A 23,417-nucleotide genomic window follows, 5' to 3' on the forward strand; every position below is an offset into this window, starting at 1 on the left:
CTGAAAAATATTCTGCTATGATTTAATAAAGATTATACAGAAGGCAGAATCAGACCTTGGGAGTAATTACGAGGTAGAGTTCATGTTATCATTATTTCTAACCTTCAGCTTCAATAAACAGTAACACAACTCATAAGCTATTCTATTTACTATTAACCACTAACAATAACTCATTTAATACATAAAATTTACACATCAGATCCAAGCAACATCCAAACAATTAAAGTTATAGACACACATACATGCATACCAAATTAATATGTAGTTGCTCTACTTTAATAGCCTCTTTTTAAAAATGTATTTAAGGGGAGGGGTCGAGGGTTGGGTGGAAGTGGGCAAAGGGGGGAAAATGGGGACATCTAGTGTCAACAATAAAAATAAAGTAAAATATTAAAAAATCTTTTAAAAAAGGTCCTAAATAAATTGGTAAAAGTTCTTTGTTAGACCCTTAAAGTAAAAGATATTTACCAATTTATTTAGGACCTTTTTAAAAAGACTTTTTAAATTGATTTTTAGAAAGAAGGAAAGGAGAGGACGAGAGAGAGAGAGAAACATTAATGTGAGAGAGAAACATTGATCAGCTGCCTCCTGTATGCCCACTACAGGGAATCAAGCCCACAACCTGAGCATGCGCCCTGACCAGGAACCAAACTCACCACCTTTCAGTGCATGGGATGATGCTCAACCAACTGAGTCACACCAACCAGGGTCAAACTATTTAGGATCTTTAATCTTCATTGTGCTAAATATTTCATATTCTTTTGACAAGTAATGAATTAAAATATTGTAAAGTTGTTAAATCAGGCTCACTTTCTCTTCATTCAAGGATTATGGAAGAAATGGATCAGCTAAATATTACATAGGGCAATATAGGACCAAGAGGAGGAGAGGCAGACTTAAAAAGACTAGAGTAAAAAAGAGAAAAGATTGGAGTCAAGCCTTCAAGAGACAGGACAAGACACAGGAAGATAACAAATAAGAGAAAGAACAGCTGAGAGTAAAAAAAAAAAAAAAAATCAGAGAAAAGAAGATTAAATAAATATAGTTAAAGAGAAAGAGAGAGTTTCAAGAAAAGCTTATCATTTCTCCCCTTTTACAGTAACCCAGAGAGCTTAACTGCTTGTCCAAGGTCATAAAAGAAGCACAACTAAGACCAGAGGCAAAGTCTTCTGACTCCTAGTTCAACACAACTACAGCTTTCTCTTCTGGTGTAATGGATCACTGACTGGCTGAGTTGGGAAAATCTGTAGAGAACAAAGCACAAGTCTAAAAGTGACACATTGCTTTTTGCTTCCAGGAAATATTGGCCTAGCTATTTACTTTATTTTACCTTAGTTCCTTCTGCTGTCAAACAGCAATCATAAAAACAGTCCCAAAATTCCCAAGGAGAATGTGAGGCTAAAGAAGAGAGGTGAAAAAACACTTAGAAAATAATTATTTCATTAACTGAGATTCTTTTTAAGAAGCTGCAATAATTAGATGGCAGAGCCTTAAGTAAACAACAACAAAACCAGAAAGCAAACATTTCAGAGTTTCCACATTACCCTGCATGAAATTCAAAATTTAAACAAAACACAAAGCAAGGTGAAAGGTAGAAGTGTAAATAAGACGCTGACAAAACCACACTGTAAATAACTGTCCTGAGGTCTCTCCTTGAGACAGGTTCTTTACCAAGTGCTGCCCATAGGTGCCACCAAACAGAGATGAGAACAATTCTACACATTCTTTTTTCTTCTTTAAGCTAACAAAAACAATTTTATTTCTTCTTTTATTTTATTTTTAACTGAATTTATTGGGGTGACATTGGTTCAAAGACAAGTTTTAAAAACTTTGAAAATGGGTTGGATTAAACCAGTATTCTGTTTGAGACAATAGCCTATTTGGGGGGGAGGGGGAGGAGTGTCTTGTGAAAGCATCTAAGTAAGAACACTTGCACACATGAATACAAACACATACTTTTCTCTCACAACTAGTGGGCTAGTAGCTACATCAGAACTAGAAACTAAGTTTCTTCACTCAAAGTTGAATCCACCAGAGTATGAGTTCCATGACAGCAGAAACTTTCATCTGTATAATGGGTATTTTCACTGATGCATTGACTAGCATCATCAGTACTCAGTTGTTTTATTGAGCACATGTATTCATTAGCATGTATTAAGGACTCAATAAAGAAATTAATACTTTTAATGCATTTATTTCAGTTGTGTGCGTCAAATGCAATAAAGGTTATAAAGCATTTTGTTTATTATAAATGGCAATACACATGAAAAATATTATGAAATTTATAATTAAAGCATTTCAGAGCTTAACATATCTTAGTATCAGCCATGGATATTGTTACTCAGAACCAGAATTTGTGAATAGATTTGTCAGAAATAGATATTGTCATCTCTGCAATACATCTCAACAAAGTGGACAATGGGTTACCTGTTCTCACTCCAAAGAACTGGTACTGCTAAGATATTGACATGTTATTAAATTTAATCATCACAACCAGTTGCCAAGGTAGGAATTATTGTCCTATTTCCCAGGCAGGGAAACTCTGAGCTTAGTGAGTTTAATTAGGAAGCCCAAGTAAAAGCCAAGAACAGACCATTAATCAGTCAGATCCTCTCATTTTACTCTCTAGTTTGTATCCTGCATGATTATACACAAACAGTATCTCTGAGAACAACTCTAATAAGAATGTAACATTATCTTACTTGTGTAAGTAAACATTTGCAGTACTGTTGTGGAATCCAAAGTGTTACAGAGATTCACAATAGTACTATAGGTCCAGACTCAAGTGTTATATAATATCTTATTCTACTTTAATACAGCCATGTCCCACATCTCATGATATTCACTGGGAGGAAACAAAACAAAAGCATAATCCCTTCTCCTTAGGTGTTTCCAATTTACTTAGCAATGCCATGTCTGATGCATGTGAAGCAAGAAATTTGACAATAATATAAGGAAGAATATATTACTGACACAAATCATTAGCCAACAATACATGACTGAATACATAATTGACATGAGACAATTACAAAAAAATCTGAGACCAAATATATAATTGACTTCCTGCTTTTTAACTCCATCTTGATTCATAAATGACACCCATACATTCTTGTGTTGTCATGGACCCTCAAGGAACTTTCTATTGACTTTAATTTCTAGATAAAGTGGGCTGAGCTCTGGGACTAGCTTGGAAATGTTCCAGTCCTTGTTGTCAGTGAGCTGTCTTGCCTTTCCAGAGAGACCCCAGAAGGCACAGAACTTTTGCATTAATGGAATAAATCATGTCAACTTAAATCACTAATCAGGAAGAGTCAATTTTAATCACTAATCAGGAAGTCAATTTAATTAACGTTTCTATAAAGAATGCATACTTGTTTGATTTAATCTTAATACACAGTCTTTACAGCTCAGACAGATGCAGAATTTATTTTTAGAAGATATGTATGTATTCAACTAAAGTAGTGATTTATATTTTAAAGATTAATTTCAGCTTCATCATGAAACTGAATGATGAATTTTTTACTTTATGTATAAAAACTAACTGAAATAAGACCTTTCAGGATCACTGGTGCAGACCTTAAGAAAGAAGATACCTACCAAGGTGTCTAACTGAGTTCAAATATTTTTTAACAAGAAAAATCTTTATATAGGTTTGAGCAGTACAAATAAGATATACTGGAGTCACAGAGCAATATGCATTAACAGGGTACAACACTTCATAAAAACTGAGTAACTATACACCCAAATTCCTTAAACATTCAGTCACTTAAAGAGAAAATGCACAGATGTATGGTGGGAAAAACTGTATCTAACACTGAAACTACTATAGAACTCCATCAATAACTCCAACTTTTATTGATAATATTACTGTACTGGGCAAATTTGGCAGTCATAAACCCACATCTACTCTAATAAGTCTGGATGGTGCATAAGCATAGTAACAGCACAAGTAAGAGGGCCCTACACAGCACAGGTTCTAGACAGACACAGATTTATACGAATATCATTAAGGAAAGATTTCCATTTACAACTTCACATTGACTGATATAAAAATAACCTGACCCTACACAAAATGTCCTTTTAGCAACAAAGTAATTAACTGTTAGAATTTCCAAAGTGGCAGAGGTATTGAAGCAGAAGTATTGAAGACATTTCTAAACAAGAGCCTCTCACACAAACTGTGTTCCAGGGAGAAGCCTGAAGTACCTGCCTCCCACAGTGAACTGCCTATCTGCACTGTGATCCTGCCATCTGAGCCAGCCCTTATTTTAAAAAGTTTTTGGAATCTTATTTCAACCAATAGGACTGAGACTTTCTTTGTTTTATTGGAGCTGTGCAACTATAACCCTATCAGCATCTTCACTGACCAACCATAGCAGCTTCATTCTGACCACTCAAGACAGTGCCTTCTGGAGCAATCATACTTCCAGATTTTGGAGTCCTCATTTGCATGAGGACAAGCCAATCAAGGAATAGGAAGAGGGACTTCTTTCTACAAGCCAGCTCCCCTTTGGCTAGGGGAGGCACTCTCTATTTGTACTGAAAACTGAAGACTACAGTTCCCTCACTGGAGTGGAAACACCAAAGAGCTGGAGAAGAGCAGAGCAGACTAATGCAGGACAGGGTGGAGCAGAGCTTACTAGAGCAGGTGGACCAGGGCAGAACAGTCTAGCTGGAAGCTTCGCTCCAGAGACACCTCAGAACCATGCTGTTTTCCCAGCTTTGCTATATCACAATTAAGCTGTTTGCACTGAATAAAGCTGCTTCTTCACCACACCCCAAATTGGGAATTCCTGTTGGCACTGAATTAGCACCAACGACCATCAGTTGACACTGAAAAATGTCTAGAATTAAAAATTAAGGCCGCTATTTTATTTCTGTAAAAGGTGTGATCATTTTAGGGTTTCAAACCTGAGACTGAGAGGCATTCCTGTGCCCTAAATGTATCAGACACCAAATCTAATCTCTACATTACATCTTTTTGCCTTGTTAATAATACCCTATACTATGCCCTCATTGTCACACAGGTTAAAGCAAGAACTTTCTAGCTACTGTACCTCCACGAAACATGTTCTACACTGCTGGCAAAACACTATCTTGAAAAATTCCCCTTTGCACATATCCTCTTCTCCCTATTAAAAAATTGTCAGTGGCTCTCCACTGCTCAAAGTGGCTCCTTAGTCTGGTATTAAGGCACTACATAATCTGAACCTAGTGCATTTCAACATCTTTTACCACTGCTCCTTAATATAAATTCTTGTCCCCTAAAGAAACTGTTGAATGTAGTGCCCACTCCCATATGTCAGTATTTCCATTTCTGTCTCAGCACCTTAACACCATTCATTAACCACATAGGAAATTCCGTTCTTTTTCTTAAGTTCTAGTGTTTCTTTGCAATCCCATTCACAGCCTACCTTTTTCAAAAAATTTTCTTCAACTACCTTGCTCACAATGACTTCTTTCTTCCTTTTACATTTATTTATTAATTTATTTTCTAGCTTTGATATATAATATTGTGTAAGTTTAAGGTGTACAATATGTTGATTCAATGAACTTATATATTGCAAAATGATTACAACACCTCCACCACTTCACATAGCTACCATTTCTTTTTTTGTGTGCTGAGAACATTTAAGATTTACTTTCTTAAATCTCAAGTTAAGTTAGTTTAACTATAAACACCATGCTGCATATTAGATCTCTAGAACTTATTTGTCTGATAACTGGAAGTTTGTACCCTTTGATCAACATCACCCCAATCCCTCCATCCCCCAACCCCTAGCAACCACCACTCTACCCTCTGTTACTATGATTTTTTGTTTTAGAATCCACATATAAGTGATATGCAGTATTTGTCTTTATCTGAATTATTTCACTTAGCATAACGCCCTCAAGGTTCACCCATGTTGTTGCAAATGTCAGAATTTCCTTCTTTCATATGTTGACAGACACTTAGGTTGTTTCCATAGCTTGGACATTGTGAATACTGATGCAATAAATATGGAGATACAAATACCTCTTCAAGACACTGATTTCATTTCTTTTGTATATATACCCAGAAGTGAGATTGCTGGCTCACAGGGAAGTTCTATTTTCAATTTTTTGAGGAACCTCCATTCTGTTTTCCATAGTATCTGAACCAAAGTGACTTTCTCACTAACAGTGCACTAGGGTTCCCTTTTCTTCACATCCTTACCAAGATTTATTATCACTTGTCTTTTTGATGATAGCCATTCTAACAGGTGTGAGGTGATATCTCACTGTGGTTTTGATTTGCATTTTCCTGATTAGTGATGTTGAGCACCTTTTCATGTACCTATTGGCTATTCTGTATATATTCTTTGGGAAAATATATGCTCAGTTCATCCATCCATTTTTCAATTGGAATTTTTTTTCTCTTTGCAATCAAGTTGTGTGAGTTCCTTATATATTTTGGATATTAACCCCTTATCAAATATATAATTTTCAAATATTTTCTTTTCTTTTTTTATTGTTGAGAGTATTACAGATGTCCCTCATTTCTCCCCCTTACCTCTTACACCCATCTCCCACCCCACCCCAGACCCCTGCCTGTCCATTGTCTGTGCCCACGGGCTGTTCATATATGCTTATAAGTTCTTTGGTTAATCTCTTCCAGCCCTCCTTCCCACCTTCCCTCTAAGATCTGTCGATCTGTTCCATGCTTCTGTGTCTATGGTCCTACCCTGTTCGTCAATCTATTCTGTTCCTTAGATTCCACATAGGAGTGAGATCCTGTGGTACTTGCCTTTTCTGACTGACTTATTTCACTTAGCATAATCTCTCCAGGTCCATTCATGCTGTTCCAAAGCATAAGAGATCCTTCTTTTTTTTACAGCTGCATAATATTCCATTGTGCACAGGTGTGAGGTGATATGTCATTGTGGTTTTAATTTGCATCTCTCTGATAATTAGTGATGTTGAGCTTTTTTTTTTTTTCATATGACTCTTGGGCATCTTCATGTCCTCTTTGGAGAAGTGTTTATTTAGATCCTTTGCCCATTTTTTAATTGTGTCGTTTGTCTTCCTTTTTTTAGTTGTATGAATTTGCTGTTTTTATTCTTAGTCTTTAGCTATTATAAATGGACTCACACAATTGGAATATTAATGTAACATCAATTCTGTGGCTTAAGTCTTAAACTGCCAGCTCCTATTGAAGAAGCCCCACACTATACTAGTTATCACACAGAACATACAACATCAAGGTCAACCTTCCAGAAGATTAAGGCAAAACAACAAAAGCTTTCCATACCATCTTTTATTAATAGTGAAAGAAAATACAACAGATTCTTTTAACACCCTACATACCACAGGATCAGGTATACCTTAAAAGTAACCTAAACTAAAGCTCCATTATGAGTAAGTAACTCCAGTGAAGAGCACATTCACTACCTCCTGAAAGTAGTCATCTCATTCCATGCTCACATACGTTAATACAAACTTTCTTCTCCTATAGCTTCTGTCATATAATAGAAGTCTAATTCCTGTTTCTTTTATGTTTAAAGATATATAACTACTGAAATCATGCCATCTCTTTCCCAGTTTTCTCTTTTTAGGGTAAACAACCTTGCTTCTTTAATCTCTTCTACAAATCCACTTTTCTAATAATAATAGCTCTAATGTCTTTAGTCCTAGATATTGTTACACAGTAAATATATTAACTTTCAATTTCCATGCTTTAGTAGAAAACGACAGTTTGTTATTTAAGAAGGACCCTTTCATGCCTTTTCTTCCTGTACCTCCCCCATTTCTTTCCCAACGTTAATGACCTTCTATCTCTCCTCCCACATTCTTCTTTATCTTTTAACTATTAATGATATAAAGGTGAAGAATATTTAAATTATGTGTGATATTTAACTCAACTCTTGTTCTCAATTTTTAAAATCAGTTGAGTTTGTACTTGTGTAGGTTTTATGAGGCACTTACATGTAGAATCTATAAAAGCCCAACTCATAGAAACAGAGAGTTGCATGGTGGTTTCCATGGGCTGGGGAGTTGAGGAACATGGAAAGATGTTAGTCAAAGGTACAATCTTAGTGTTATAAGATGAATAAGTTCTGGGGATCTAAAGTACTGCTTGATGATTATAGTTAACAATACTGTATTATATACTTAAAAGCCACTAAGAGAGATCTTAAACATTTTTACCACAAAAAGAAATGTTAATTATGTGAGGTGATGGATGTATTAATTTATCCTTATTGTAGCAATCATTTTGCACTATATACGGGTATTAAATAATCTTGTACACCTAAATTTACACAATGTTATATGTCAAGTATGTCTCAATAAACCCAGAAAAAAAGTAACTAAAATAAGTTGCTATTTTACTTTTATTTGGTCTCTGAATTTTGGGTCAGTGTTTCCTGAAAGGGAAAAAAGTATATTGTCTCTGCTCTCTGCCATGGAGTATTTCTTAGTTTTTTATTACTAGTTAGTTTTTTATTACTCCTAAATACAACCAGCTCTCAATATTCTAAGATGCTAGTGGACAGAGAAAAAATTAATGATGAAAATTATATCAAAACTTCATTTAATTTTCAACCTTTTTCTTTTCTCCCTATTACCAACATAGCAAGATTGACTCATTTCACTTTTCCTTATTCTTTATGCCTCAATCCTTCCTTTTTGGAGATTTTAAAAGGACAATAGTGGGAGGCAACACCAAAGGAATAGGAAAAGCAAAACAACGTGTTAATAAAATTTATAGTGATTGAAAACTGATCATAAATCATCTTTGTGCCTGATTATGTATTTTCTTGTGGAACTCCTTAGCATGTTTGGACACCTTTAAACTCTAAAGGTTGAAGAAAGTAAAGGGTTCAACTATATGGTGACAGAAGGAAACTAGACTTTGGGTGGTGAGCATATAATGCAATGCATAGATGATGTATCATAGAATTGTACACTTGAAACTTATATAATCTTATTAATGAATGTCACCCCAATAAATTTAATTAAAAAAATAAAGATGCATATATGCATAAACCTGTACAACAGTGTGGTGAAGGCCTGGGGAGGGCAGAGGAGGTAAAAGAGATGAATGGGGTGAAAAGGGGCGCATATGTAATATTTTCAACAATAAGGATAACTTTTTAAAAAGAAGCATAAATAAATTTGAATAGACACATCAATAACCTGAGTATCGTTTTCCTGTACAAACCTTTATATTCAAATTGTATTCTGGTTTCCTACCATAAGCAAGAATTCCCTTAATAATAGCTCAGAAATGACTTTACTGTCTTGGCATAACATACTTCTTCACCTCCTTATGGCCATTTGGTGCTCCTGTCTCCAGTATATATGTTGTCTCACCTCTGCTAATCTTCCCAGGCATCTCCATAGGAGGACAAACATGATGAATCATCATTCCAGCCATGGAATCCATCTTAACCTTCCAAATGCCAGGATTTTGAGAAGGAGCCATCACATGTTGGCATATCAACATAACCTTTGTGACTCAGTGGATCAACCACTCTCAGATAATATCCATTGACACCTGCTACAGCCAATTATTTTTCTTCCCAAAGATCCAGTCCTGAGGTCCTTCTGTCCCATGGCACTTCATGAATTATGGTGGGTCTGATTATTCAGTTTCTGACATATCCTGGTAAAGGAGATGACTTAAAACCAATTCATACTCTTCTTTATAAATCCATATCTGATTTGGGTCACTGTAGTAGGCCTCCCTTCTGACTTGGGCCTTCCTTGGCCACTAGACACTTGCTGGAGGTGGCAGAGCCTTCCATGTTGAAGGACTGAGACATTTTAGCCCTCTGTTGATAGAAATGGGCTGTTGGCATCTTTAGGTAAATATTATCCAAATACCATTTAAATGATTTAAAACGTAATTTCTTTCTCAATTCAACATGCTCACTAATATTTCATTTGCTGCTGGCCCTCAGATCAGGTCTTAAGGAAAATTACTGCTCTTTATATTCATCCAACCAAACAAGTGCCAGCCTCAAAGAATTGTAGGTTATGGTGTTCTGGCCTTCAGGAAAACCATATGGTTGCCTTTTCCAGAAGATGCATCTGACTCTAGAACAAGGGATGATGAAGAGTTTACCTCCACACATCCAAGTCTGAAACACCATGTCTAAGTTTCCTCCCCTCCAGATATCCTTGCAACTGTCATACTGCCCAAGTTCATTGAAATAGTTTCTATTCATGGCAAACAATCCTCCAGTCATTGTAGGTGAGTTTATTGGTGCAGTAGCTCCTTCCAGTCCTACGAGCTCAGAAAGGGGAACAAGATTTCATTTGAAGTGCAACCTCCAGTTGGACCCTCCATGCACCACAGGGGAAGAGTTGCAGGCCGGCATGCCTGCACTGATGATGTGATCACTGGGCACATGATCATTCACAGGTCCTTCCAGGTGATGGCAAGGAAGGGCTGCAGCCACATCATGTTCACTTCACAGTGGCTGTCCAGGAATGCCAAGACTTCTCCTGTGGAATGGACTGCTCCAATCATCCTTCCTAGAATTAATCCCTCACACATTGTATTTCTTATTTAATTTTCAAGGGTGGTGTTTTTGGACAAATTCACCTAGTTCTCCTTTCAAATCATGGGAATCATTTGTTGTCATCAAGGAGGATGACTCATGGAGAAGCCAGGCTTGTGTGTGGTCCAGGAACCTGTGCACAGTCTGGAGCCAAGCAGACAAAGCTTCATTGTAGAAACAAGTAACAACGCTAGCAACTGGCAGCTCCGTTGGGTAAGACTTGTCTTTACATGCTGCATTCCTTATATCTCGCACATCTCTATGGGAACCTAGGCAGTGGCTGATAAGCATATTGAAGGGATGTTTCTGATACCCCAAGTCTCTCAACTCCTGGTCATGTTCATTAAAAATCATACTCAATTCAGAAGAGAATTCCACATTGCCTTTCTCTGCATCTTCAATATGATGATCTACCATATCAACAAAATTGATGATAAACTATAATTCTAATGCTTGACTTGGACCTCAAGTGAAATGAGGTTAGAATTTGGGGGGACTGCTCCATGGGACCCAGCCCCCTTGGTGGGCACATTGTTAAGTGGCTGAGTCACCTCACTGAAGTTGAAATAAATAAAAGGCAAGCAATCCAGGTCACAGGTGTAAAAAGACATCCATAACAGAAATAGGGAACTGTGACATTTCCCATTATAGACTTAGCATAGCTAGGGCCATTTCAATTTCCTGGAGCAAAAGCTGCTGGGGGCATAAATTGGTGCTGGGGGATAGGTGTGAACTGGAATGAGAGTTAGAATCTTCAGGGATGCAGTCTTGGGGGTGAGCATGCTTCTGTGGGCTTTACCTCCAGGAACCCTACCAAATCCTCCCTCATGGTGAAGATCCCAGAAACACCCTCTAACGACTTCATGTGGACAGTGTAGGATTCTGGCATTCTGGGACTTGGAATCAGACTGTGGCATTTTCCCTCCTGCCACAACCCAGGTCCAAGCTTCATTATCTGCAGCAGGCATAGCTGCCCAGGAGCAAGCCTGGACTAGATGAATTTCTGAAGGTTCCTTTCAGTTCTGAAATTTTATGTTCTAATATTAAATGTATTGTTGTGGAGGATAAATTCCTGATAAAATACTCTTAGCAAATGCCTCTCCAAATATGGTACAGTGTGAAATTACTCAAAGTCATAGACTCTGACTTCCAGGGACTTGTTTGTCAAGAAAGCTAAGTCACATTTTTACCACTATGCCCTGTATTTTCCACTTGTCTACCCCACAGAGTATAAGCTATACATTTTGCATAAATGTAAGTTAATGTCCACTCTATCTGCCCCCCTTCACTGACAACAACAATTGAGGCCAAGACAAGTTAAAAGATCCTAAATCTATCAGCAATAAACCTGAGGCAAAATGTTCCTTTGCATAATTCATATCTAATCCTTATGAAGGAGTCAAATTACCAACCCTCCCCCACCAGGCAGGCTGTTTTATGAATCAAGAAGGGTGGCAAGTCTGAAATATGCAATAAGATAATCTGGTGGGTGCAGTCAAACCTGATTTCTGCCTTGCCCCATTCTCTAATTCCCACAGCAAAAGCTAGACACCAACATCTGTTCTAGGTATTGAGTCAGTTCATGCCCTAGGTACAGTAAGTATTCCTAGATCCATCACAGGTCCAAAACAGCTACATTGTTGTTGTTTTTTCCATGAAATAGGTTTTTGCCTACTTCACAGAAACCCAACATCTCTATTATGTCACAAAGCCAGTGACTAAATCCCTATCCAATACTCCATTTCCGCCAGGACTGAGGTTCTGTTTTGTTCTACCAGAACCTAGTAACTAAGTTAATACTAGGAACTAGGAGGTCTTAATTCTGAATCCTCCTAATTCCTATGTGTGAGTTCTCATTACTTGTTACTTTTAAAATTTTTTATTGAATTTATTGGGATAACATTGGTCAATAAAATTATTAGGTTTCAAGTGTACAATTTTATAATATATCATCTGTAAATTACACTGTGTGTTCAACATCCAAAGTCAAGACTCCTTACGTTACAATTTATCCCACCTTTACCTTCTACCTCCATTTTCCCTCTGGTAATCACCATTCTGTTGTCTGTGTGTATAAGTTTTTTTGTGTTTTTTTTACTTTTTTTATTATTTATTTTTATTGAATTATTGGGGTGATATTGGTTAATAAAATTATATACATTTCAGGTGTACAGTTCTATAATACATCATCAGTATATTATATTGTGTGTTCACCACCCCAAGTTAAGTCTTCTATCACAATTTATTCCCCCTTTACCCTCTTCTACCTCTGCCCACGCTGCTTCCTCCCGGCACTCACCTTACTGTTGTATGCCTACGAGCCCTTTTCTTTCTTCATCCCTTCACCTTTTTCAACCAATCCTGCAACAGCCCTTCCCTTGACAGCTGTCAGTCTGTTTTTTTTGTATCTCTGAGTCTTTTTCTCTTTTGTTTTTATTTATTTTGTTTATTAGATTCCACATACATGTGAAAACATATGGTATTTGCCTTCCTCGGACTGGCTTATTTCACTTATCATAATACACTCAAGGTGATCCATGCTTGTGCAAAAGGTAAGATTTTCTCCTTTTTTATTGCCAAGTAATATTATGTTGAGTGATACATTTGTACCACTACTTTTTTATCCACTCATCTACTGATGGGTACTTGGGCTGCTTCCAAATCTTGACTATTGTAAATAATGCTACAATGAACATAGGGGTGCATATATTCTTTCAATTAGTATTTGGGGTTTCATCTAATATATTCCCAGAAGAGAAATCACTGGGTTATAAAGTAGTTCCATTTTTAACTTTCTGAGTAAACTCTGTACTGTTTTCCACAGTGTCTACATCAGTCTGCATTCCCACCAACAGTGCACAAGGGTTCCTTTTTCTTCACATCCTCGCCAACACTTGTTTGTTGATACATGGATGACAGCCATTCTGGCAGATGTGAGGCGATATCTCATTGTGGTTTTAATTTGCATTTCTCTGATGATTACTGATGTTGAGCATTTTTTCATGTCTATTGTCCATCTGTATGTCCTCTTTGGAGAAGTGTCTATTCAAGTCCTTTGCCCATTTTTAAATCAGATTTTTTGTTTGTTTTGGTGTTGAGTTGTATAAGTTCTTTATAAATATTGGAAATTAACCCCTTATCAGATATATGGTCGGTGAATTTGTTCTTCCATTTGGTGGTTTGTCTTTTCATTCAGTTGATTGTTTCCTTGGCTGCTCAAAAACATTTAAGTTTAATGTAGTCCTATTTGTTTATTTTTGCTGTGTGTTTCCCCTGCATGAGAAGATATATCAGAAAAAAATATTGCTATGAAAAATGTCGGAGATTTTACTGCCTGTGTTTTCTTCTAGGATTTTTATGGTTTTGAATTTTACATTTAAATCTTTAGTCCATTTAGTGTTTCCCTATACATTTTTGGAATATTTGTTCTAGTTCTGTGAAATACTCCATTGGTATCTTGATAGGAATTGAGTTGAATCTGGAGATTACTTTGGGTAACATGGGCATTTTAATGATGTTAAATCTTCCTATCCATGAACACTGTATATGATTCAGCTTCCTTGTATCTTCTTCAGTTCCTTTCTTCAGTGTCTCATAAATTTGCAAGTACAGGATATTTTACCTCCTCGGTTAAATTTATTCATAGTTTATTTTTGTTTGTTTTTTAGAGAGGAAGGGAGAGGGAGAGAGAGAGAGAGAAATCAATGAAAAAAATGGGAGGGAGAGAAGATAGGTATTTCATTTTTTAATGCAATTATAAATTAAATAGTTTTTTTTTGTTTGTTTTACTTTCCCTTTCTGATAGTACATTATTGGAATAAAAAATGCAACTGAATTCTGGATATTAATTTTGTATCTTGCTAATTTACTGAGTGCATTTATCAGTTCTAGTAGGTTTTTGGGAATCTTCAGGTTCTCTATAAACAGTAGCGTGCCATCTGTGAGTAATGACAGTTTTACTTCCTCCTTTCCAATTTGGATATCTTTTAATTCTTCTTCTTGTCTCATTGCTGTGATAAAAGTGGACATCCCTGTCTTGTTCCTGATGTTAAGGGAAACACTTTTAGTTTTTGCCAATTGAGTATGATGTTTGTGGTGGGTTTGTCATGTATGGTCTTTATTATGTTTTTATTTTTTCTCATTTAAAACTGTTTATTTTTTTAATTATTTAAAATTTTTATTAAATTTATTGGGGTGAAAATGGTCGACATGAACATATAGGTTTCAGGTGTGGGTTTCTATATTACAAGACATTTATATTGCTCTGTGTGCCCACTACCCAAAGTAATATCTCCTCCCGTCACCATATATCAAGAGCCCCTTTACCCCCACCCCCTCCCCTTCCCTCTGGTAACCACCACACTGCTGTTTGTGTCCATGAGTCAGTTTTATATCCCACATATCAGTGAAATCATATGGTCCTTAGCTTTTTCTAACTGACTTATTTCACTTTGCATAATATCCTCTAGGTCCATCTATGTTGTTGCAAATGGCAGTATTTCATGCTTTTTTATGGCTGAGTAATATTCTGTTGTGTATATGTGCCACATCTTCTTTATCCAGTCTTCTATCTCAGGACATTTTGTTTTTTTCCATGTCTTGGCCACTATTGATAATGCTGCAATGAACATAGGAGTGCATTCATCTTTGCAAATACAGGTTTTTGAGTTTTGGGGGTACATATCCAGAAGAAGGATTGTTGGGGCATATGGTAGCTCTATTCTTAATTTTTGAGGAATCACCAGATTGTTTTCCATAGTGGCTGTATCATTCTACATTCACACCAGCAGTGAATGAGGGTTCCCTTTTCTGCACAACCTCTCCAAAACTTGTGACAGCTTGACTTGATAATAGCCACTCTAACATGTGTGAGATGGTATCTCACTGTAGTTTTGCATTTCCCTAATAGCTAGTGAGGTTGAACATTGTTTCATATGTCTATTGGCTGTTTGTATGTCTTCTTGGGGGAGGTGTCTGTTCAGGTCTTCTGCCCAATGTTTGATTGGGTTGTTTGTTTGTTTGGTGTTTAGTTTTATGAGTTTTTTATATATTTTGGAAATTAAACATTTGTCAGAATTACTGTTTGCAAGTATCATCTCCTATCTGGTCGGCTACATCTTTGTTTTGTTGTCAGTTTCTTTTGCTGTGCAGAAGCATTTTAGTTTGACATAGTCCCATTCATTTATTTTTGCCTTTATTTCCTTGCCTTTGGGATCAAGTCCATAAAATTTTCTCTACAACCAAGGTCCATAAGTTTGGTGCATATGTTTTCTTCTATGGTTAACTTATTGTTTTGGGTCTCATATTTAAATCTTTGATCCATTTTGAAGTAATTTTTGCACATGAGGACAAACTGTAATCCAGTTTCATTATTTTGCATGTGTCTTTCCAGTTTTCCCAGCACCATTCATTGAAGAGACTATCTTTACTCCATTGTGTGTTTCTGGTTCTTTTGTCAAAAATTATCTGCCAATATACATGTGATTTTATATCTGGGCTCCCTAGTCTGTTCCACTGATCTATGTGTCTGTTTCTGTGACAGTATCATGCTGTTTTGATTATCGTAGCTCTGTAGTATAATTTGAAGTCAGAGAGAGTGATACCTCCAGCTTTGTTCTTTTTTCTCAGGATTGCATTGGCTATTCGGGGTCTTTTGTGGTTCCAAACAACTCTGATGATTTCTAGTTCTAGTTTTTTAAAAAATGACATTGGTATTTTGATGAGGATTGCATTAAATCTGTATATTGCTTTGGGCAATATGGCCATTTTAACTAGGTTGATTCTTCCAATCCATGAACATAAGATATTTTTCCATTTTATTGTGTCTTTTTCAACCTCTTTTAATAATGCTTTGTAAATTTCAGTATATAGGTCTTTCAGGTTCTTTGTTAAGTTTATTCTTCAGTATTTTATTCCTTTGGTTGCACTTGCAAAAGGAATTGTTTTGTGGTGTGGTTTTTTTTTTTTTTTTTTCCCAAAAGTTTTGTTGTTAGTATACAGAAAGACAATGGAACTTTGTACATTGATTTTGTATCCTGCAACATTACTGTATTTGTTTATTGTTTCTAACAGTTTTTTTGGTGGAGTTTTTAGGGTTTTCTAAATACAGAATCATGTCCTTTGCAAAAATTGACAGTTTAAGTTCTTCTTTCCCTATTTGGGTGCCTTCTATTTATTTCTTTTGCCTGATTGTTCTAGCTAGGACTTGCAGTACTGTGTTGAATAAGAATGGTGAGAGTGGACATCCTTGTCTTGTTCCTGATCTTAGAGGAAAATCTTTCAGTTTTTCACCATTGAGTATGATATTAGCTGAGGGTTTATCATATATGGCCTTTATTATGTTAAGGTACTTTCCTTCTTTTCCTATTGTATTGAGTGTTTCAATCCTAAATGGATGTTGTCTTATAAAATGACTTTTCTGCATCTGTTGATAAGATCATATCCTTTCTTTTGTTAATGTGGTGTGTTACGTTGATTGCTTTGCATATGTTGAACCATTCTTGTACCCTGGAATGAACCCCACTTGATCATGATCTATTATTTCTTTATGTATACCTGTTTCAATTTGCTAGTATTTTGTTTAGGATTTTTGCATCTGTATTCATCAGAGATATTGGCCTGTAGTTTTCTTTTTTGTGTTGTCCTTGCCAGGTTTTGGTATCAGGGTTATATTGGCCTCATAAATTGTGTTAGGAAGTATTGCCTCTTCTTCTATCTTTTGGAAGAGTTTGAGATTGAGAACAATAGGTTTTAAATCTTTGAACCTTTGGTAGCATTCACTGGTAAAGCCATCTAGTCCTGGACTTTTATTTTTGGGGAGGTTTTTGATGGTTGTTTTGATTTCCTGGCTGTTTATAAGTCTATTTAGATTTTCCAATTCTCCATGATTTAGTCTAGGAAGGTTATATATTTCTAGGAACTTATTCATTTCTTCTAAGTAATTGAATTTGGTGGCATATAGTCTTTCATAATATTCTAGTATGATCCTTTGTATACCTGTGATGTCTGTGATGACTTCTCTCTAATTTCTGATTTTGTTTATATGGGTCTTTTTCCTTTTTTCCTTAGTGAGCCTAGCCAGGGGTTTGTCAATTTTATTAATCTTTTCAAAGAACCAGCTCTTTGTTTTATTAATTTTTTGTACAGTCTTTTTGTTCTCTATTTCATTCAATTCTGCTCTAATTTTTATTTTCCCTTTCTTCTGCTGACTTTGGGTTGGTATCATTCTTTTTTTTTTTTTTTTTTTCCTAGTTATTTAAGAGGTGATATTAGGTTGTTTACTTAGGTTTTCTCTAGTTTCTTGAGATAGGCTTCCAGTGACATAACCTTCCTGCTTAGTACTGCTTTTCTTGCATCCCTGATGTTTTGATATATTGTATTGTCATTCTCATTTTGCTCTATATATCTTTTGATCACATCTTTTATTTCTTCTTTGACCCAGTCATTTTTTAGTAGTATGTTGTTTACTCTCCATGTATTTGTGGGTTTCATTACTTCCTTTTTGCAGTTGATTTCTAATTTCAAGGCATCATGGTTAGAGAATATGCTCAGTAATTTCAATCTTCTTGAATTTGTTGATGCTAGTTCTATGACCCTACATATGGTCAATCTTTGAGTTTTCCATGTGCACTGGAGAAGAATGTATTATCTGATGTTCTGGGATGAAAGGCTCTGTAAATGTCAATTATGTCCATTTGATCAAGTATTTTAAGGCTGATATTTCTTTATTGATTTTCTGTTTGGTTGATCTGTCTAGAGCTGTAAATGGAGCATTAAGGTCACCAACTATGGTTGTGTTTTGATTTGTTTCTCCTTTATTTCTGTGAGTTATATATTTACATGCTTTATATATTTACATGCTCCCTGGTTGGGTGCTTATATTAAGAAGTGTTATGTTTTCTTGAATGTATTTGTCTCCTTTATCTTTATAAAGTGTCCTCTGTCTCTTATTATCTTTGTTGTCTTGAAATCTATTTTGTCTGATACAAGTATGGCTACACCTGATTTTGTGTGCATGTTATTTGCTTGGAGAATCATTTTCCATGCTTTTGCTTTGAATCTATCTTTCTTTGCAGCTTACGTGTGTCTCTTGTAGGCAGCTTATGATTCTGTTTTGTTTTGTGATGTCCCTCTTTATTGGTGAATTCAGAGCATTTACATTTAGTGTAATTATTGATGTATGAGGATTTCCTGTAGCCATTTTATCTTTTGTTTACTGGTAGCTCTGTGCCTCCATTGTTGTTGGTTTTTTTTTTCTTTTGTAGTTCTGTTTGTTGCTTTTATATGGTGGTGTTTCATAAGTCTTTCCTCTGTGTCCTCTTTTTCTAAGCCATGTATCCTGGTTTGGGGATTTTCATGACTGGTTACCCTAAGGTTTATAAAAAATAAATTTACATATTATACAATAGTTTTTATTGCTTTTGAGTGCATCTAATTTTCATTCTCCTTTGTCAATTCAGGCCTTTATTCCCTCCCCTTTAAATTTTTGTTGTCACAAATTATCACTGTTTATGCTCTTTTTTGGTATGTTCTTACTTATAGCTTTGTGACCTTATGTTCTTTGTTTCAGGTAGAATAATTCCCTTGAGTATTTCCTGCAATGGAGGTTTTCTGATGATAAAAATCTCTCAGCTTCTTTATGTCTGGGAACATCTTTATTTCTCCCTCATATTTAAAGGATAACTTTGCCGGATATCTTATTCATGGCTGCAAATATCTCTCTTTCAAAAGTAAGAATATTTGGTTTGACTCTTCTGGCAAGTAGAGTTTCTGCTGAGAAGTTGGAAAAAATTCTGATGTGTTTTCCTTTGTAGGTCACCTTTTTCTTCTCCTTGGAGGTTTTGAGAATTTTTTCTTTATCATTAATTTTTGACAGTTTCGATACAATGTGCCTTAGAGGGAGATTCTTTTGATTGAGGTAAGTGTTCTATCTGAGTCTAGGATTCGAGGATCTGTTTTTTCCATAGGTTTAGGAAGTTCTCATTCACTGTTTGTTTCAATAGACTCTCCCTTCCCTTCTCTGTTTCTTCGAATACTGCTTTTCCTGATGGAGTCAGTTCTTGAAGAACTTTTTCAGTTTTTAAAATTTTCTTAAAGTTTATCTATATTGTTGAAAATATTACAGATGTCCTCTTTTTACCCCCATTGATCCACTCCACTTCACATCCATCCCACTCCCAGGCCTTCCCCAGACCAATGTCTGTGCCTAGGAGCTATACTTATAAACTTATAAGTTCTTTGATTAATCTCTCCCCACCAACCTCCTTCTCCATCTTCCTTCTGAGATCCGACAGTCTGTTCCATGCTTCTATGTCTTTGGGTCCATTTTGTTCATCAGTTGTTTTTGTTTGTTTGTTTGTTTTTAATGGTATAACCACTTTGAAACAGTGGTAGTTTCTTTCTTTTTTTATATATATATATATATATATATATATATATATATATATATATATATATATATATATATATATAATCTTTATTGATTTCAGAGAGAGGAAAGGCGAAGGAGAGAAAGAGAGAGACATCAATGATGAGAGAGTCATTGATCAAGCCCGCAACCCAGCATGTGCCCTGACCGGGAATTGAACCCCGATCGCCTGGATCCTAGGTCGACACTCAACAGCTGAGCCACGCCCTGACGGGCAGTTGTTGTTTTTTTTAATTATATTCTAGATATAAGTGCGATCATGTGGTACTTGTCTTTCTCTGACTGGCTAATTTCACTTAGCATAGTACTTTCTAGTTTCCTCCATGCTGTCCAAAGGTAAAAGGTCCTTTTTTACCACTGCATAGTATTCCATGGTTTGACTATCCCACAGCTTTTTTATCCACTCATCTACTGATGGGAACTTGGGCTGTTTCCAGATCTTAGCTATTGTAAACTGTGCTGCTATGAACATAGGGGTGCACAAGTTTTTTCTGATTAGTGTTTCAGGTTTCTTAGGATATAGTCTTAGAAGTGGGATCACTGGGTCAGATAGCAAGTCAATTTTTAATCTTCTGAGGAAACTCCATACTGTTTTTCATAGTGGCTACACCAGTCTGCATTCGCAACAGCAGTGTAGCAGGGTTCTGTTTTATCCACTTGTAGTTCATTGATTTGTTGATGGTAGCCATTCTGACAGGTGTGAAGTGATACCTCATTATGGTTTTAATTTGCATCTCTCTGATGATTAGTGACCTTGAGTATTTTTTCATATGTCTCTTAGCCATTTGTATGTGCTCTTTGGAGAAGTGTCTATTTAGGTCCTTTGCCCATTTTTTAATTGGATTATTTGCCTTCGTTTTGTTAAGTTGTATGAGTTCCGTATATATTTTGGATATTAACCCTTTACCAGATATGTTGTTGACAAATATGTTCTCCTAACCAGTGGGCTCCTTTTTCATTTTGTTGATGTTTGTTTGTTTGTTTTTTTGTTTGTTTTTTGCTGTGCAGAAGCTCTTTATTTTGATGCAGTTTGATTTATTTATTTTCTCCTTAGTTTCTCTTGCCCTAGAAGACGTATCAGCAAACATATTGCTATGAGAGATGTCTGAGATTATGCTGCCTATGTTTTCCTCTAAGATTTTAATGGTTTCATGTCTTACATTTAAGTGTTTTATCCATTTTGAATTTACTGTTGACTATGGTGTAAGTTGGTGGTCTAGTTTCATTTTTTTGTATGTACCTGTCCAATTTTCCAACACCATTTATTGACCAGACTGTCTTTACTCCACTGCATGTTCTTGTCTCCTTTGTCAAATATTAATTGACCATAATGGCATGGGTCAATTTCTGGGTTCTCTGTTCTGTCTCACTGATCTATATGTCTGTTCTTGTGCCAGTACCAAGTTCTTTTGATTACAGTGGTTTTGTAGTATAACTTGATATCTGGTATTGTGATTCCTCCAACTGTGTTTTTCTTTCTCTAGATTGCTGTGGCTACTTGGGGTGTTTTTTGGTTCTATATAAATATTCCAAGTATTTGTTCTAGATCTGTGAAATATGCTGTTGTATTTTAATAGGAATTGCATTGAATGCATGGATTGCTTTGGGTAGAGTGGACATTTTAATTATGTTAATTAATCCAATACATCAACATAGTATATTTTCCCAATTGTTTATATCTTCCTCTATTTCTTTTTTCTGTGTTCTGTAGTTTTTCGAGTAAAAGTCTTTTACATCTTTGGTTAAGTTTATTCTTAGGTATCTTATTTTTTCAGTTGCAGTGGTAAATGCTATTGTTTTTTAAGGTTCTTTTTCTGACAGTTCATTATTAGTGTAAAAAAACCCCATCGATTTCTGGGTATTAATTTTGCATCCTACTACATTGCTGAATTCTTTTATTAAATCTAGTGTTTTTTTAGTTGAGTCTTTAGGATTTTCTATGTAGAATATAGTGTCATCTGCAAATAATCACAGTTTCATTTCCTCCTTTCCAATTTAGGTGTCTTTTTTGTTTTCTTCTTGTCTGATCACTGTGCTAGGACTTCCAATACTATGTTGAATAAGAGTGGTGAAAGTGGGCACCTGGGTCTTGTTCCTTTTCTTAGGGAAAATGGTTTATTTTTTTCCCATTAGGTATGATGTTGGCTTTAGGTTTGTCATATATGGCCTTAATTATGTTCAGGTATGAGCCCTCTATTCCCACTTTGCTGAGAATTTTTATCAAAAATGGGTGTTGAATTTTATCAAATGCTTTTTCTGCGTCTATTGATACTATCATGTGATTTTTGTCTTTCAATTTGTTTATGTGATATATCACGTTTATTGATTTGAAAATATTGTACCAGCCTTTCATACTTAGAATAAATCTCACTACGTTATGGTGTATGATCTTTTTAATATATTGGTGGATCTTATTTGCTAGTATTTTGTTGAGGATTTTAGCATCTGTCTTCATCAAGAATATTGGCCTGTAGTTTTCTTTCTTTGTAGTGTCTTTATCTGGTTTTGGAATTAGGCTAATGCTGGCCTCATAAAAATAGCTTGGCAGTGTTCCTTTCTCTTGGATTTTTGAAATTATTTTGAGGAGGATAGATGTTAATTCTTCTTTGAATGTTTGGTAAAACTCCCCTGTGAAGCCATGCAGGCCAGGGCTTTTGTGTGCTGGGAGCCCCTTGATTATTGCTTCAACTTCATCAGTAGCTATTGGCCTAATCAGGATTTCTGACTCTTCTTGATTGAGTTTTGACAGGTTGTATTTTTCTAGGAATTTGTCCATTTCATCCAGGTTGTCCAGCTTTGTGGCATATAGTTGTTCATAGTATTTTCTTACAATCCTTTGTTTTTCTGTAGTGTCAGTTATTATTTCACCTCTTTCAGTTTTTATTTTGTTTATTTGAGTTCTCTCTCTTTGTTTCTTGATGAGTCTGGCTAATGGTTCATCAATCTTCTTTATCTTTTCAAAGAACCAGCCCTTGGTTTCATTGATGTTTGGTTTTTTGTTTGTTTGTCTCTATGTCATTTATTTCTACTCTGATCTTTATTATTTCTTTCCTTCTACTTACTCTGGGCTTTTCTTGTTGTTCTCTTTCTAAGTTTTAGAGTTAGAGAGTCTATTAGAAGTGGTTTTTTTGTGTGTGTTTTGAGGTAGCCTTGTAGTGCTATAAACTTCCCTCTCAGGACTGCTTTAATTGTGTCCCATAGATTTGGAGTTGTTGTGTGTTCATTTTCATTTGTTTCCAGGAAGTTTTTGATTTCTTTCTTGATCTCTTTGGTAACCCATTCATTGTTTAAAAACATGCTTTTTAGCCTCCATGTATTTCAATGTTTTTTAGTGTTTTTATTGTAGTTGATTTCTAATTTCATGTCACTGTAGTCTGAGAAGATGCTTAATATGATTTCAATCTCCTTGAACTTGTAGATACTTGTTTTTTGTCCTAACATGTCGTCTATCTTTGAGAATGTCC

The 23,417-nt window shown here is 35.7% G+C and overlaps 1 protein-coding gene and 1 pseudogene across 1 annotated transcript in view; both read right to left on the reverse strand.

The window, feature by feature from the left end:
* The window catches only part of NEXMIF (neurite extension and migration factor), a 300,778-nt gene that overhangs the window by 133,381 nt on the left and 143,980 nt on the right, over positions 1-23,417 (reverse strand). The gene's annotated exons all lie outside the window — the stretch shown is intronic.
* LOC107530216 (polypeptide N-acetylgalactosaminyltransferase 11-like) lies at positions 9,408-11,172 on the reverse strand (annotated as a pseudogene).

This window comes from Miniopterus natalensis, chromosome X (genome assembly GCF_054644295.1).
Source record: "Miniopterus natalensis isolate mMinNat1 chromosome X, mMinNat1.hap1, whole genome shotgun sequence".
Taxonomy (NCBI): Eukaryota; Metazoa; Chordata; class Mammalia; order Chiroptera; family Miniopteridae; genus Miniopterus; species Miniopterus natalensis.